Source organism: Schistocerca cancellata, chromosome 5 (assembly GCF_023864275.1).
Source record: "Schistocerca cancellata isolate TAMUIC-IGC-003103 chromosome 5, iqSchCanc2.1, whole genome shotgun sequence".
Taxonomy (NCBI): Eukaryota; Metazoa; Arthropoda; class Insecta; order Orthoptera; family Acrididae; genus Schistocerca; species Schistocerca cancellata.
This window is the reverse complement of record NC_064630.1, coordinates 45,930,832-45,947,117: the sequence shown is the minus strand read 5'-3', so window position 1 is coordinate 45,947,117 and position 16,286 is coordinate 45,930,832.

Genomic DNA, 16,286 nt, shown 5'->3' with positions numbered 1-16,286 from the left:
CTGGAGGCCGACAGCGCCTACTTCATCTTTCAATAGGATGGTGCTCCACCGCACTTCCATCATGATGTTCCGCAGTTCTTAAACAGGAGATTGGAAAACCGATGGATCGGTCGTGGTGGAGATCACGATCAGCAATTCATGTCATGGCCTCCACGCTCTCCCGACTTAACCCCATGCGATTTCTTTCTGTGGGGTTATGTGAAAGATTCAGTGTTTAAACCTCCTCTACCAAGAAACGTGCCAGAACTGCGAGCTCGCATCAACGATGCTTTCGAACTCATTGATGGGGACATGCTGCGCCGAGTGTAGGAGGAACTTGATTATCGGCTTGATGTCTGCCGAATCACTAAAGGGGCACATATCGAACATTTGTGAATGCCTAAAAAACCTTTTTGAGTTTTTGTATGTGTGTGCAAAGCATTGTGAAAATATCTCAAATAATAAAGTTATTGTAGAGCTGTGAAATCGCTTCAATCATTTGTAATAACCCTGTACTTTCTGCTATTGATTCTACAAGTTTCGCTTCTTGTAAGTTCAAATGGTTCAAATGGCTCTGAGCACTATTGGACTTAACATCTGAGGTCATCAGTCCCCTAGAACTTATAACTACTTAAACCTAACCAACCTAAGGACATTACACACATCAGTGCCCGAGGCAGGGTTTTAAACTGCGACAGTAGCATTTGCGCGGTTCTGGACTGAAGCGCCTAGAACCGCTCGGCCACCGCGCCCATCCTTCTCGTAAGTAAAAGTGTATAATAGTACCTGTGCAGCTGCATGTCTTTGCATATATTTAAATGTGTGGTGTCTGTTCTTTCGGGCAAGTTCGAAGCAACAGAAATCACAGACGTAAATATGTACATACATGCGCCTTGACGGCGAAATGGTGTCTTACGTGCGGATGCACTCCCTCGTTCGAACACTTGCGGGGCTCAGGTGAGTAGCTGCGAGCAAACAGGAGATAATGGAGGGAGGACACTACATCTATAGTGCGCTGCATGAGGGAATTAGGGCTCGACGGGAGGTGTGCACGGATGTCCGAGGCGGTTAAGGGGCTCCGGAACGCCCTATACTTGCAATGTTAAAATAACGCCTATAAATTACATCTTTCCGCACAAAGTATTTGAGGTAGGAAATTGAACTTTTTACAGATTATTTATTGGAATATGGGCTACAACTTAACACAGGGATTTTACAAAATTTTAGTTCAGTTATTAAAGATGATTTTTTTTCAATTGTAATGAAAATTCACAACTTTTTTGCAATTTTTTATTTATATATTAAAATATATACCGTTTTTTGGAAAAAGGCTGTGTTACATTATACAGAAAGTACTGTGTAACATTTACTGAAAGTTTGAAACAAATATGTTTGGAAGATCCTTAGAAAACATGTAATTAGTATGAGAAAATAAAAGTTTTGGGAATCGAGCGACAAAGATTGGATTAACTTTTTAGTGCATTCCAGGTCCATAGGATGGGTTATCTTCATCCACTGCAAACTCCTCCTCCAGCTTCCTCTTGTTCCTCCTCCTGTTTACTCTTGCTTGTATTTCTAGACTCTTTACAGCCATGCCTGCAGCCCGAAGGCGCTCCTTGTCTAAAGCAAGCATCGCTCGTACCATGTTAGAACCTATCTTCATTCCCATATTTCTAAATACGTTGCACCTTACAACCGCTCGCGTGAATAGGGAAATCCGTCTTCAAGTCCCACTCCGGCACATAATTTCATTTGTCACCATTGAATTTATTTCAATCCTCGATTGTAGCTGATGTCGGAATTTCAATTTCGCGAATATTTAATTACTTTTTTTTTTTTTTTTTTTTTTTTTACAATGTGGCAATCACACCAGCGATATATATTGAACCATCAAAGGTTAGCCACAACACATACTTTATCTCACATCACTAAAATGTACCTGATGAACACGGACATTAATAATAACACCATTTGACAGCAGTTTAACAGCGCCACAGCGGGTCACGCCCATGTAGAACACACTTCAAAAGAAATTTAAAAATAGTTGTAGTCTTCGGAATTGAATAAATTATATATCTATTAAAAGGTAATAGTCTGCAGATTCAGAAAACGCAAAAAAGTAAAAATTGAACTTTTCATGATTTTGAGCCTTTCCGGAGCCCCTTAAGGCAACAGTCCTAGAGCAGCGGGGTATCTATATTCGAGTCCTGGTTCGGGAACTATTTCCTCGTATCTACCTCCTGCAACTGCAGACACAACTAGAACAGTCTTCGGGACAAAGAATCGGGAGACAGAAAGAAAGAAGTCGTCCAGTTTGAGAGCGGAGCCGCCAGGGTAGAGAGAGGGTGAGTGCAGAACACGGTCTGTAAGCCGCACCGCGCCGGTTATGGGTGGTGTCCGGTACGGCAGCTCCGGCCGCCCGCGGACGACTTTTATTCGCTCTTAGCAGATTGGAAGTTTACAGTCCATTAAGCTGCCTCTCCCCCACTCTGCCTACCCCACTCTGCTGCCAGGCAGCCTGCGCTGCGCCACCAGGCGGCGCATTTAAGCAATCCAGAAAAACTTTCTTTATTGTGTCGTAAACGTTTAGACCCGTCGCGAGGAGAGCGCGACTGAGCCGGGCCTTGTTGCGAGTGGCTTGGAAGGGGGGGGGGAGGGAGGGGTGGAGGGGGGGGAGGGTGACGGTGGGGGGAAGTGGGTGTGCGTAGGCAGCCCCGCACGGCACAGCACTAGCCGGCCGTTAAGCGGGGCAGCCCGGTGGCTACAACCGCGCCTAATTAGTATTTAATGAAAGCTCCTGCGAGGATTATGCAATTATTAAGCTATAAAATAAGCTGCGCCATGGCGCTTTATTGCCCGACAAGGCGGCGGTCCTCTTTCCTGCCGTCCGTTATTAATCACGCGAGTCAAATCTGTCGACTCTCTGGGAGGGAAGTTAAATCCGACTGACGCAGCAGCAAGGCGCGCGGCTGCAACACGTCGAGGCAGTAAGCAACGCTGCAGCGCTAAACACTAACAGTGTAACGCCGGAAATGCATATCCTCCTATTTCCGTCTATTGTACTATAATTTCTTTTCCTTGTTTTGTTACCTCAAGATATGACATTTCTGTCTCTTTATATATTGTAATTGCTTTACTATTTGTATATTTATGCATTTATGTTGGTTTGTTTCGTAAATATTATTTGTATTTTTACTCTGGGTCTTGCCTAGGGAAAACTATGCTATCGAACGAATACGTCGATAGGTCGTGTGGAGAACCAGAGTGTTTAGGATCTTTGGTAGTGTTAACTCTGCCGCGTGGAGCGCGGGCTGAGCAGAGAGGGAGTCTGGCTGGAGTAGCGAGTGGAACAGGTGTGTTGTGTGACGCTCCCGCGAGTTGCCGCGCTTTTGGGGTTTGGCAGCATGTAATTGCGCTCGACTTGCGATGATAGTTTCTGACACGGTGTCGCGGACGGGAAAGAGCCCGTTTCGCCTGGTGACCGTGTCAAGAGGAAGGCGCGCCAACATCCAGCTTCTGCAACAGCGACGGCCGACAATGAGTGACTGTCGGCACCTCCTCGATCGACGGCTTCAAACCTTCAATCAACCAACAAGGAAGACTGGAAGCACGTAAAGTTTTAGAACTGTATGGCAGACCTCAGGTTTTAAAACTGTTCAAATCACAAAATTACAGCAACGTAGCATGAACCTTTGTTGCTCATTGTCCCAATTGCATTACCAAGCAGGGTCCCTTCCTTTTCCGCAATGAACCCGAGTGTCGTTGAAATTCAAACGCCAGCATTAAAGTACTATAAATCGATTTCAATGCTTTAATTTCAAAGTTCAGTTAAAGTATTCATAGCTAGCCACAGTATTTAGATTGCACAAGCACAAATTAAGAGTGCGAGTTTTCTTACTGTATTTTAGCTTACCTGTGACTGCAGCTCAGCTTGGTACATACTAAATTTTACTATTGTTAATTGCTCAGAATGATTTAATTCAATTTCAAAGTTAAATCTCTTATTTTTAAATTGTGTAGATTCAAGTAGCTTTTGAAATGATTGTTGAGGTAGCCCAAGACTAACCGTATTTTACTGAATTTCGATGTGCTTCAGAAACAAAGCTCACTATTAATTTCAGTCACTAAATTAACTTTCAATTTTCCGGTTTTATTAATTCTTTTGCTAAATTAAGTCAGAGTGTAGCGAAATTTATTACTTCTGACAAACTTTCAGTTTTCACACTACACGTGTCAACCTTCAGTTGCCACGCTTCTAGTGCTAATTATACGTGTACTAATCTTTCTTTTTCAGTTACTATAGTAATTGTCCTTAGGACTGGCGACCGTAATTTCCTCCAAATCTCAAATATCTAATTACCGCTAGTAATTGTTAACGTAATGGCCGCACATTTACCTTCTTTATTAACTTTACCCCTTTTCAAAATTAATTTCCACCAGTTTAATTTGCATTTTTCCTTTCATTTAGATGTAACCCTTACCTCCCTCTTTACCGACAGATTAACTTCAGTGACGATTGCTTTTCCCAAATTTCCATTAGGTACACGCGGTATAATTTTTCACTGTCATTAAGGTCGATAAGTGAGGGGGAGGTTACAACAGTACCTTTTCAAAGCTCTCCCTGGTATACAGTAGATTAGTACGCACTGTTCAGGCTGAGTCCCGAATATACGGTGAAGAAAATGAAAGAAAGGTCCCAGATTTGGACTGAATCAGTAAAAAATAACAAAGATAAAATTAGTTGGTGACATTGCTGCCCTCCATAAAAGAGAAAAAATATCTGCAGGATAACTCTTTACTGAACACACAATATAGGCTGAAGTGAAGCAAAGATAGACGAAAGTGCTGAGGAGCACCTCACATGATGTTAGCGCTACAGATGAATTACCGCAAATTATGATGCCATATGAAATCAACGAGTGAAAATAGGCGTAGTAAGCTAATTTACTAAGATGTTTATCACCAAAATTTGCAATGACCCTTATTGCAGCTACTTATGCAATAAGGGTCATTGCAAATTTTGGTGATAAACATCTTAGTACATTAGCTTACTACGCCTATTTTCACTCGTTGATTTCATATGGCATCATATTTTGGGGTAATTCATCACTAAGGAATAAAGTATTTATTGCACAAAAGCGTGTAATCAGAATAATAGCTGGAGTCCACCCAAGATCGTCCTGCAGACATTTATTTAAGGATCTAGGGATATTCACAGTAGCTTCTCAGTATATATACTCTCTTATGAAATTTGTTATTAACAACCAAACCGAATTCAAAAGTAATAGCACTGTGCATAACTACAATACTAGGAGAAAGGATGATCTTCACTATTCAAGATTAAATCTAACTTTGGCACAGAAAGGGGTGAATTATACTGGCACTAAAGTCTTTGGTCACTTACCAAATAGTATCAAAAGTCTGACAGATAACCAACAAGTATTTAAGAAGAAATTAAAAGAATTTCTGAATGACAACTCCTTCTACTCCATAGAGAAATTTTTAGATATAAATTTTTACAAAATATTAAAAAATAAAAAAAATAAAAAAACACAAAAAATGAAAAAGTTGTTATATTAACTTAAGTATGTTGTTAAATTAACTTAATTATGTCATGTATTGGAAAATTTGACTCGTTCCACATCATTACGAAATATCGTATTCATGATCCATGGAACTAGTATTAATCTAATCTAATCTAATCTATCCTACCTGAGTAAACGTATCCAGGCACCCCTAAGTAAGGCACAATTATTGACCACTGCATAGGGTGTTGGGTAATTCCCGTTGCAAGCTTGTAGGAGTTGTAGAGGGGAGTGAGTACATAGTGATCCGAGTTGCAACCCATGTCCGGAAACGTACGTATGCAACAGGGTAGTCATGGTGGAAGGGGCGGGAGGCGGCTGGTTACGTCGATCGTTTGTTCTAACTCTCTCACTTTGCTTCGAGCCTCATTCACGGCTCTACGAGCGTTAGAGCAACGTGATCCAGTGTTTTATTTTATTTTATTCTTTCTTTCTTTTTTGAGTCATCAGTCTAGTGACTGGTTTGATGTGGCCCGCCACTATTTCCTCTCCTGTACCAACCCCTTCATACCAGAGTAGCATTCGCAACCTAGGTCCTCAGTTATTTGCTGGATGTATTCTAGTCTCTGTCTTCCTTTACAGTCTTAGCCCTCTACAACTCCTTCGAGTACCATGGAAGTCATTACCTGATGTCTTAACAGATGCCGGCCGCGGTGGTCTAGCGGTTCTAGGCGCTCAGTCCGGAACCGCGGGACTGCTACGGTCGCAGGTTCGAATCCTGCCTCGGGCATGGATGTGTGTGATGTCCTTAGGTTAGTTAGGTTTAATTAGTTCTAAGTTCTAGGCGACTAATGACCTCAGAAGTTAAGTCGCATAGTGCTCAGAGCCATTTGAACCATCTTAACAGATTTCCTACCATCCCGTCCCTTCTCCTTGTCATTGTTTTCCACATACTCCTTTCCTCTCCGATTCTGCGCAGCATCTCCGCATTCCTCCTCTTATCAGTCCATCTATTTGTAATTTTCAGCATTCGTCTCTGGCACAACATCTCAAATGCTTCTATTCTCTTCTGTTTCAGTTTTCCCAAAATCCTTATTTCACTTCCGTAGGCATCCCCGCACGGCACAGCACTAGCCGGCCGTTAAGCGGGTCCTGTGCGCCCCGACAGCGGAATGGTCAGCGTGACGGACTGCCGTCCTAATGGGGCCGGGTTCGATTCCCGGCTGGGTCGGAGATTTTACCCGCTCAGGGACTAGGTGTTGTGTTGTCTTCATCATCATTTCATCTCCTTCCGTCACGCAGGTCGCCCAATGTGGCGTCGAATGTAATAAGACCTGCACCAGGACGGCCGGCCCTGCCTCGTAAGTGGCCCTCCGACCAATGACGCCAAACGCTCGTTTCCCATTTCAGTGCTGTCCTGCAAACGTACATTCTAAGAAAATTCTTCCTCACATTAAGGCCTACGTTTGATAATAGCAGACTCCTCTTGGTCCGGAATGCCCTTTATGCCAGTGCTAGTCTGCTTTTAATATCCTCCTTGTTCCGTCCGTCATTTTTTTTTTTTGTTCCACAGCACACCCTTTACACCACATTGGCGCAACGGCTTTGAGAAAGAGGTACTTTCACCCTCAGCTCCAAGGAGACGTCATACACCCGAATTGAAGAGGCCATATTGCATCACGTTGAAAAGAACCCTGCCCGGGTTCGATTCCCGGAGGGGTCAGGGATTTTCTCTGCCTCGTGATGGCTGGGTGTTGTGTGCTGTCCTTAGGTTAGTTAGGTTTAAGTAGTTCTAAGTTCTAGGGGACTTATGACCAAAGCAGTTGAGTCCCATAGTGCTCAGAGCCATTTGAACCATTTTTGAAAAGAACCCGTCAACGACTATACGAGCTATTGCGCTTGTTTCTTTAGTAACGAGGGCTATCCACAAAGTACATTACGTTTTGGAATTAAAAATAAATAAAGTATTGGAATTTTTTTTATTATATACAGATGAAAGCCACACTTCAATACTACTTTTCTACATACACTCCTGGAAATGGAAAAAAGAACACATTGACACCGGTGTGTCAGACCCACCATACTTGCTCTGGACACTGCGAGAGGGCTGTACAAGCAATGATCACACGCACGGCACAGCGGACACACCAGGAACCGCGGTGTTGGCCGTCGAATGGCGCTAGCTGCGCAGCATTTGTGCACCGCCGCCGCCAGTGTCAGCCAGTTTGCCGTGACATACGGAGCTCCATCGCAGTCTTTAACACTGGTAGCATGCCGCGACAGCGTGGACGTGAACCGTATGTGCAGTTGACGGACTTTGAGCGAGGGCGTACAGTGGGCATGCGGGAGGCCGGGTGGACGTACCGCCGAATTGCTCAACACGTGGGGCGTGAGGTCTCCACAGTACATCGATGTTGTCGCCAGTGGTCGGCGGAAGGTGCACGTGCCCGTCGACCTGGGACCGGACCGCAGCGACGCACGGATGCACGCCAAGACCGTAGGATCCTACGCAGTGCCGTAGGGGACCGCACCGCCACTTCCAAGCAAATTAGGGACACTGTTGCTCCTGGGGTATCGGCGAGGACCATTCGCAACCGTCTCCATGAAGCTGGGCTACGGTCCCGCACACCGTTAGGCCGTCTTCCGCTCACGCCCCAACATCGTGCAGCCCGCCTCCAGTGGTGTCGCGACAGGCGTGAATGGAGGGACGAATGGAGACGTGTCGTCTTCAGCGATGAGAGTCGCTTCTGCCTTGATGCCAATGATGGTCGTATGCGTGTTTGGCGCCGTGCAGGTGAGCGCCACAATCAGGACTGCATACGACCGAGGCACACAGGGCCAACACCCGGCATCATGGTGTGGGGAGCGATCTCCTACACTGGCCGTACACCACTGGTGATCGTCGAGGGGACACTGAATAGTGCACGGTACATCCAAACCGTCATCGAAGCCATCGTTCTACCATTCCTAGACCGGCAAGGGAACTTGCTGTTCCAACAGGACAATGCACGTCCGCATGTATCCCGTGCCACCCAACGTGCTCTAGAAGGTGTAAGTCAACTACCCTGGCCAGCAAGATCTCCGGATCTGTCCCCCATTGAACATGTTTGGGACTGGATGAAGCGTCGTCTCACGCGGTCTGCACGTCCAGCACGAACGCTGGTCCAACTGAGGCGCCAGGTGGAAATGGCATGGCAAGCCGTTCCACAGGACTACATCCAGCATCTCTACGATCGTCTCCATGGGAGAATAGCAGCCTGCATTGCTGCGAAAGGTGGATACACACTGTACTAGTGCCGACATTGTGCATGCTCTGTTGCCTGTGTCTATGTGCCTGTGGTTCTGTCAGTGTGATCATGTGATGTATCTGACCCCAGGAATGTGTCAATAAAGTTTCCCCTTCCTGGGACAATGAATTCACGGTGTTCTTATTTCAATTTCCAGGAGTGTAGTTGCCATTTAAATTAAGCCACTTCACGTAGCGAAGGACGAGCTTGGAAATTCCTTCGTCGTAAAATTCGGCCGCCTGCGCCTTCAACCACGTGGTTACACCTCTTCTTGAAGCTGTGCGTCGTCATCAAAACGCTGCATAGCTAAGCACTTCTTCATTGCTGGGAATAAGTGGAAGTCGCTCGGTGCCAGGTCGGAACTGTACGGTCGATCAGGAAACAACTCCCACTTAAAAGATTCGAAAACTTCACGAGTGGCATTTGCCGTGTGGGCCCGGGCGTTGTCGTCAATCAGCAAGATCTTTGAGCCTAACTTTCCCCTGCGCTTGTTTTGTATTGCTCTTCTGAGGTTGTGCAGAGTTTGGCATACCTTTGAGAGTTTATTGTAGTGCCTCTCTCCAGGAAATCCACAAAAATCGTATTTCTACCGGGTTACTGATTAACCACGTGGTTGAAGGCGCAGGGGGCCGAATTTTACGACGAAGGAATTTCCAAGCTCGTCCATCGCTACGATAAGTGCTTTAATTTAAATGGAAACTATGTAGAAAAGTAGTATTTAAGTGTGGCTTTCATCTGTATATAATAAAAAAATTTCCAATACTTTATTTATTTTTAATTCTAAAACGTAATGTACTTTGTGGATAGCCCTCGTATTAATGAGTGGAACTGTAAATCAAGTGATGTACTGGGTCTCGCCTAATAAATTACGTGTAAATGTGGTCGCATTACCAACGTATTTTTAAACGACCGTAGCACAGAAACGGGACGTTACTGGACATGGGTTCCAATTCAAAATATTGTCATTTCACTCCTCTCTACAAGTCCTAGAAGATTGTAACGGCAGTTTCCGGCCGTACGGGCACGTCTAAAAAACTGTGTGTCTCCTGTTTTGCTCTACACTACAATATATTCAAATTCGATCAGTATCGAAGTGCATACCTTGGGCAAGTTTAATTGTGAAGAGAAGCAGTGGCGACAGAATGGGACGGCCAGGAAAGTTGGGGCTGCGTTGTTTTGGGGGAGGAGAGCAGAGAGCGAGGTCATCGGTCTCATCGGATTAGGGAAGGACGGAGAAGGAAGTCGGTCGTGCCCTTTCAGAGGAAACATCACGGCATTTGCCTGGAGCGATTTAGAGATATCTCGGAAAACCTAAATCAGGGTGGCTGGAAGCGGGATTGGATCGTCGACCTCCCGAATGCGAGTCCAGTGTGCTAGCCACTGCCTCACTGTTAGGAGAGCTCAGTCACTTAGAACGTGCATTACTCACTGGATGTAAACTGAGTAACAGATCCATCAGGGACGTTACATCCAAAGTAGCCCAAACCGACTGTCGGTGGTTTGTTTTTGGAGTGTAAATGTGAAGGAACAACCACAGGTAAAACAAGGCAAGGAAGACCTTGCAGCAACCGTCGAGCATTGCACAGGGTGGTTGTAAAGAAGCGCATCAGCGCCACCATTCATTCAGCGTGACACTCAGACACTTCACTGAAATTTTTCCCTGCTGAATCCAAGTCGTCATGAAGGAAAAGGACGGACACTGTAGTGGGACGCGAAATTGAAGCGTCACCCATCCACCAGTGTCAGCCCAGTTTGCAGGTGAATATCAGTTTAATTTAGGTTTTGTTTATGTATTTTTGTAATATTTGTAATAGTTGTGAATTGTCTAAAGTTTATATTTAATTTTTTATGTTTCATGTACGGAGAGGGCGGCGAAACGAACGGAGACAGTATCTTCGTTGCCGGGACCAGAGATAAAATTGCTGGCCACTATACGTCGCGGGTCGACAGCCAAGCAGCAACAGAAGATTCTGAAACCGGGTTGTTGCGTTGTGCTTCTAACATTGATAATGAATAATTTGTAATGTTTTGTACAACAATGACGTCATAGGAAGTTTAATCTTATTGAAAATGTTAGTCCTACCTTGTCGAGGCTCAGGTTCACGTCTGTACGTAGGAAGATAATAAACTAGTGGATGCTACTAAAGTTGAAATACGTGTTCCGAGGATTTATTTATGAAGAATTATGTGAATGAATTAATAATATATTTGACAAGAATTATTGAAATTTTGACAGCGTTCATCGCGACTTTGAATCTCAAAAGTTTATTCAATGTGGTTCTAATATCGATTAAATCAGATAACGTGTATCAATATAATTTCTGAGGAGAAACAAACGACATCTAAAATTGAAAAACTTTCCGCAAACCAATTGGACCGAGTGACGTAATTCTGCGCATACGACTCAAATGATGTTTTATAGTTTCGTTCAAGAACCATTCTGAGACAATTTAAAAAGAATATAAATAATTTTGAAGTGGGTTGTAACTGACGTAGGTGACGAAGTCTGCACATGGTCATATGTCGAAAGAAAATCATTTATAAAGAACTTACGTCGTTACACTACAACACACCATATTATTGTCTGTTAATAGCTGTCCGGATGGTTTTGAGCAGGTAGAGTATATTCCTGACCACGTAGAACACGGAGTGCACGAATTCTGCTATCTTGGATGCAGAATGCTGCTTGATGGAAGAAAATTGGTTCAAATGGCTCTGAGCACTATTGGACTTAACATCTGTCGTCATAAGTCCCCTAGAACTTAGAACTACTTAAACCTAACTAACCTAAGGACATCACACACATCCATGCCCGAGGCAGGATTCGAACCTGCGACCGTAGCAGTTCCGTTGATGGAAGAAACAAGGTCCATAAGGGAAGACGGCTTACGCAAATAAAGACAGCATTGTTAAAATTCTTGGCGAAACTTTCAGCTGTCATTTATTTTCCACAGTTCACCACTAGTTTCGGTCAATGACCATTATCAAGCTTAGCAAAGATTAATCTGCCAGTAAGTTTGATATCAGTCCCAATTCCGCTGCAGAATGAAAATCGGTTCTGGAAACGGTTCCCAAGGCTGTAGATCAGGCATGTATCCGCCATATCCTTCAACCCAAGAGTGCTAGTCTCTCATACTTTGCAAGAGAACATTTGTGAAGTATACCTCAAATTCAGAAGCGCTAGTCCCTCAGACGTGGCAAGAGAATACCTGTGAAGTTTGGAGTGTAGGAGATTAGGTAGTGTGCTGAAGAACAGCTATGGCGAAGCGCTGTGAGTCGGGCTGTGCTCCAAGCTTAACACGCAAAGTAAATGACAGCTGAGGGTTTCACCATTAATTTTAACAATTATTAGGCGTCTGAATAGCTCCATCTGCAAACATACATAACGACAGCATTGCTTGCCAAAAGGAAGCTACTAGAATTGAACATTGCCCATCTTTCGTAAATACACTCCTGGAAATGGAAAAAAGAACACATTGACACCGGTGTGTCAGACCCACCATACTTGCTCCGGACACTGCGAGAGGGCTGTACAAGCAATGATCACACGCACGGCACAGCGGACACACCAGGAACAGCGGTGTTGGCCGTCGAATGGCGCTAGCTGCGCAGCATTTGTGCACCGCCGCCGTCAGTGTCAGCCAGTTTGCCGTGGCGTACGGAGCTCCATCGCAGTCTTTAACACTGGTAGCATGCCGCGACAGCGTGGACGTAAACCGTATGTGCAGTTGACGGACTTCGAGCGAGGGCGTATAGTGGGCATGCGGGAGGCCGGGTGGACGTACCGCCGAATTGCTCAACACGTGGGGCGTGAGGTCTCCACAGTACATCGATGTTGTCGCCAGTGATCGGCGGAAGGTGCACGTGCCCGTCGACCTGGGACCGGACCGCAGCGACGCACGGATGCACGCCAAGACCGTAGGATCCTACGCAGTGCCGTAGGGGACCGCACCGCCACTTCCAAGCAAATTAGGGACACTGTTGCTCCTGCGGTATCGGCGAGGACCATTCGCAACCGTCTCCATGAAGCTGGGCTACGATCCCGCACACCGTTAGGCCGTCTTCCGCTCACGCCCCAACATCGTGCAGCCCGCCTCCAGTGGTGTCGCGACAGGCGTGAATGGAGGGACGAATGGAGACGTGTCGTCTTCAGCGATGAGAGTCGCTTCTGCCTTGGTGCCAATGATGGTCGTATGCGTGTTTGGCGCCGTGCAGGTGAGCGCCACAATCAGGACTGCATACGACCGAGGCACACAGGGCCAACACCCGGCATCATGGTGTGGGGAGCGATCTCCTACACTGGCCGTACACCACTGGTGATCGTCGAGGGGACATTGAATAGTGCACGGTACATCCAAACCGTCATCGAACCCATCGTTCTACCATTCCTAGACCGGCAAGGGAACTTGCTGTTCCAACAGGACAATGCACGTCCGCATGTATCCCGTGCCACCCAACGTGCTCTAGAAGGTGTAAGTCAACTACCCTGGCCAGCAAGATCTCCGGATCTGTCCCCCATTGAGCATGTTTGGGACTGGATGAAGCGTCGTCTCACGCGGTCTGCACGTCCAGCACGAACGCTGGTCCAACTGAGGTGCCAGGTGGAAATGGCGTGGCAAGCCGTTCCACAGGACCACATCCAGCATTCAATGAATTCGAAAGTAAAGTTCTATGTACTGACTTGGCAGAAAATCCTAAGAAATTTTGGTCTGATGTCAAAGCGGTAGGTGGATCAAAACAAAATGTCCAGACACTCTGTGACCAAAATGGTACTGAAACAGAGGATGACAGATTAAAGGCCGAAATACTAAATGTCTTTTTCCAAAGCTGTTTCACAGAGGAAGCCTGCACTGTAGTTCCTCCTCTAGATTGTCGCACAGATGACAAAATGGTAGATATCGAAATAGACGACAGAGGGATAGAGAAACAATTAAAATCGCTCAGAAGAGGAAAGGCCGCTGGACCTGATGGGATACCAGTTCGATTTTACACAGAGTACGCGAAGGAACTTGCCCCCCTTCTTGCAGCGGTGTCTCTAAAAGAGCGTAGCGTTCCAAAGGATTGGAAAAGGGCACAGGTCATCCCCGTTTTCAAGAAGGGACGTCGAACAGATGCGCAGAACTATAGACCTATATCTCTAATGTCTATCAGTTGTAGAATTTTGGAACACGTATTATGTTCGAGTATAATGACCTTTCTGGAGACTAGCAATGTACTCTGCAGGAATCAGCATGGGTTTCGAAAAAGACGGTCGTGTGAAACCCAGCTCGCGCTATTCGTCCACGAGACTCAGTGGGCCATAGACACGGGTTCACAGGTAGATGCCGTGTTTCTTGACTTCCGCAAGGCGTTCGATTCAGTTCCCCACAGTCGTTTAATGAACGAAGTAAGAGTATATGGACTATCAGACCAATTGTGTGATTCTATTGAAGAGTTCCTAGATAACAGAACGCAGCATGGCATTCTCAGTGGAGAGAAGTCTTCCGAAGTAAGAGTGAAATCAGGTGTGCCGCAGGGGAGTGTCGTAGGACCGTTGCTATTCACAATATACATAAATGACCTGGTGGATGACATCGGAAGTTCACTGAGGCTTTTTGCGGCTGGTGCTGTGGCATATCGAGAGGTTGCAACAATGGAAAATTGTACTGAAATGCAGGAGGATATGAAGCGAATTGACACATGGTGCAGGACAATGGCAATGGAATCTCAATGTAGACAAGTGTAAAGTGCTGCGAATACATAGAAAGATAGATCCCTTATCATTTAGCAACAAAATAGCAGGTCAGCAACTGGAAGCAGTTAATTCCAGTTCTGGGAGTAGGCATTAGGAGTGATTTAAAATGGAATGATTATATAAAGTTGATCGTCGGTAAAGCAGATGCCAAACTGAGATTCATTGGAAGAATCCTAAGGAAATGCAATCCGAAAACAAAGGAAGTAGGTTACAGTACGCTTGTTCGCCCACTGTTTGAATACTGCTCAGCAGTGTGGGATCCGTACCAGATAGGGTTGATAGAAGAGATAGAAAAGATCCAACGGAGAGCAGCGCGCTTCGTTACAGGATCATTTAGTAATCGCGAAAGCGTTACGGAGATGATAGATAAACTCCAGTGGAAGACCCTGCAGGAGAGACGCTCAGTAGCTCGGTACGGGCTTTTGTTGAAGTTTCGAGAACATACCTTCACCGAAGAGTCAAGCGGTATGTTGCTCCCTCCTGCGTATATCTCGCGAAGAGACCATGAGGTTAAAATCAGGGAGATTAGAGCCCACACATAAGCATACCGAAAATCCTTCTTTCCACGAATAATACTAGACTGGAATAGAAGGGGGAACCGATAAAGGTGCTCAAGGAACCCTCCACCACACACCGTCAGGTGGCTTGCGGAGTATGGATGTAGATGTAGATGTAGAAAACACGAAAAAAGATATTGATCTAACTAGAAAATACTGTTCAACACTCTGGGTTAAAATTAGTGTATTGATCATTATAGAAATGAAGGTGCAAGATTACAGTTTCCCAGTGAGAATCGTGTAGAAATTTAACTTAACAAAACAGCCTTTGCAATCAGAAGTACAGCCCTCTATCATGTACAAGGCAAACATTCTCCTTTTCACATAACTTACGATGGAAGAAATGAAAATAAAATCCAACATAATAAATCTGAAAAATAATGCAGAACCAATTTCTATATCTTGAAAATCGTACTGTTAAGACATAGTCTCTCGTAGCCTACACCACTCTCTATGAATACTCGTTGATGGGAAACGGCGCCCACGAAAGGTTACCAAGTCTCGGTCTGTCACATATCTCACTCGATGACACACATTCACGACAGTGAATTGTGTTACTGTTAATCTAATGTACACTACCGTAAATCAATATCATAACTCTCCACATGGAACCAAATGATTACACCCGAGTATTTTAGAATAAAAAGCAGTCTTGGTTGCGAAATTATTTAATGTCAATGGCGCGTTTCACCTTTTTTGGGCATTAACAGATTATCTAAAGGAGTTGGGTGTGAAACTCAAAAATCATATAGCCATATAGCGACGTAACACCATCTGAAAAACAATACTGGATCATTCTAGAGCTAACTGAAGATTCATTAAAGTGATGGACGAAAGGCTTCTGGAACTAATAAAATACATTGCGGCAAGACAAAGGGGGTTCTTATATATGAAACGAATCACTGTCTCTCAATAAAATCTTCTCGGTTTACGAGCCGCTCATTTCATATAAAACGTGCGAAGGAACTAAGTCTGGTCATATAACAATAAGCAGGCATTTTGTGTCATATATCCGCTGATTTCCTTACGATGATAAAATTTCAGATAACATAACGAAAAAGTTAGTCTCGCAACTACAGGCCTGCATTTCATAATACCTACAACATACCAAAAATAGCAAAATAAAGCAGTGAAAAGTTCCTGTGGTCACCGACGGGGTCGAAGGATTTTATATCGGTCGGACCAATGATTTTTACGACTCCCA